Raw genomic sequence first — 2,500 nt, forward strand, 5'->3', positions numbered from 1 at the left:
ACGACGGCCGTTGGCTTGCGTTGGCTAAGGCATGGGCACGACGCCACATCCACAGCAAGAAAAATGCACGACGGTGCCCCTCATGGCTAAGCGGTGCGCCTTAGGCCACACGACGACCGTTGCCTTGCGTTGGCTAAGGCAACGGCAAGAAAAACGCACGACAGTGCCCCTCATGGCTAGGTGGTAGGCCTTAGGCCACACGACGGCCATTGCCTTGCGTTGGCTAAGGCAAGGGCATGATGCCACACCGACGGCAAGAAAAACGCCCGACGGTGCCCCTCATGGCTAGGCGGTAGGCCTTAGGCCACACGACGGCCGTTGCCTTGCGTTGGCTAAGGCAAGGGCACAATGCCACACCGACGGCAAGATAAACGCACGACGGTGCCCCTCATGGCTAAGCGGTGGGCCTTAGGCCGCACGACGGCCGTTGCCCTGCGTTGGCTAAGGCATAGGCACGATGGCCACACCGACGGCAAGAAGAACGGCCGACGGTGCCCCTCATGGCTAGGCGGTTGCCCTTAGGCCGCACGATGGCCATTGCCCTGCGTTGGCTAAAGCACGGGCACGATGCTAGGCGTTTGGCCTTAGGCCGCACGACGGCCGTTGCCTAGCGTTGGCTAAGGCATGGGCACGATGCCACACCGACGGCAAATAAAACGCACGACGGTGCCCCTCATGGCTAGGCGGTGGGCCTTAGGCCGCACGACGGCCGTTGCCCTGCGTTGGCTAAGGCATGGGCACGGCGGCCACACCGACGGCAAGAAAAACGCACGACGGTGCCCCTCATGGCCAGGCGGTCGGCCATAGGCCGCATGACGGCCGTTGCCTTGCGTTGGCTAAGGCATGGCCACGATTCCACACCGATGGCAAGAAAAACACACGACGGTGCCCCTCGTGGCTAGGCGGTGGGCCTTGGGCCGCACGACGGCCGTTGCCTTGTGTTGGCTAAGGCATGGGCACGATGCCACACCGACGGCAAGTTAAACACACGACGGTGCCCCTCATGGCTAGGCGGTAGACCTTAGGCCGCACGACGGCCGTTGCCTTGCATTGGCTTAAGCATGGGCACGACGGCCTCACCGATGGCAAGGAAAACGCACGACTGCCGTGGGGTTTTGTTCCCAAGGCAACGGGTAAACCTCTGTAGCCATGCTGGAAAAACGCACGACGGTGCCCCTCATGGCGGCCTTAGGCCGCATGACGGCCGTTGCCCGGCGTTGGCTAAGGCGTGGGCACGACGGCCACACCGACGACAAGAAAAATGCACGACGGTGCCCCTCACGGCTTGGCGGTGGGCCTTAGGACGGACGACGGCCGTTGCCTTGCATTGGCTAAGGCATGGGCACGACGGCCTCACCGACGGCAAGAAAAAAGCACAACTGCCGTGGGGTTTTGCTCCCAAGGCCACGGGTAAACCTCTGTAGCCATGCTGGGAAAAGGCACGACGGTGCCCCTCACGGCTAGGAGGTGGGCAATAGGCCGCACGACGGCCGTTGCCCTGCGTTGGCCAAGGCGTGGGCACGACGGCCACACCGACGGCAAGGAAAATGCACTACGGTGCCCCTCATGGCTAGGCGTTTGGCCTTAGGCCGCACGACGGCCGTTGCCTAGCGTTGGCTAAGGCATGGGCACGATGCCACACCGACGGCAAATAAAACGCACGACGGTGCCCCTCATGGCTAGGCGGTGGGCCTTAGGCCGCACGACGGCCGTTGCCCTGCGTTGGCTAAGGCATGGGCACGGCGGCCACACCGACGGCAAGAAAAACGCACGACGGTGCCCCTCATGGCCAGGCGGTCGGCCATAGGCCGCATGACGGCCGTTGCCTTGCGTTGGCTAAGGCATGGCCACGATTCCACACCGATGGCAAGAAAAACACACGACGGTGCCCCTCGTGGCTAGGCGGTGGGCCTTGGGCCGCACGACGGCCGTTGCCTTGTGTTGGCTAAGGCATGGGCACGATGCCACACCGACGGCAAGTTAAACACACGACGGTGCCCCTCATGGCTAGGCGGTAGACCTTAGGCCGCACGACGGCCGTTGCCTTGCATTGGCTTAAGCATGGGCACGACGGCCTCACCGATGGCAAGGAAAACGCACGACTGCCGTGGGGTTTTGTTCCCAAGGCAACGGGTAAACCTCTGTAGCCATGCTGGAAAAACGCACGACGGTGCCCCTCATGGCGGCCTTAGGCCGCATGACGGCCGTTGCCCGGCGTTGGCTAAGGCGTGGGCACGACGGCCACACCGACGACAAGAAAAATGCACGACGGTGCCCCTCACGGCTTGGCGGTGGGCCTTAGGACGGACGACGGCCGTTGCCTTGCATTGGCTAAGGCATGGGCACGACGGCCTCACCGACGGCAAGAAAAAAGCACAACTGCCGTGGGGTTTTGCTCCCAAGGCCACGGGTAAACCTCTGTAGCCATGCTGGGAAAATGCACGACGGTGCCCCTCACGGCTAGGAGGTGGGCAATAGGCCGCACGACGGCCGTTGCCCT

The sequence above is a fragment of the Coffea arabica genome, chromosome 11e (genome assembly GCF_036785885.1).
Source record: "Coffea arabica cultivar ET-39 chromosome 11e, Coffea Arabica ET-39 HiFi, whole genome shotgun sequence".
Classification (NCBI taxonomy): domain Eukaryota; kingdom Viridiplantae; phylum Streptophyta; class Magnoliopsida; order Gentianales; family Rubiaceae; genus Coffea; species Coffea arabica.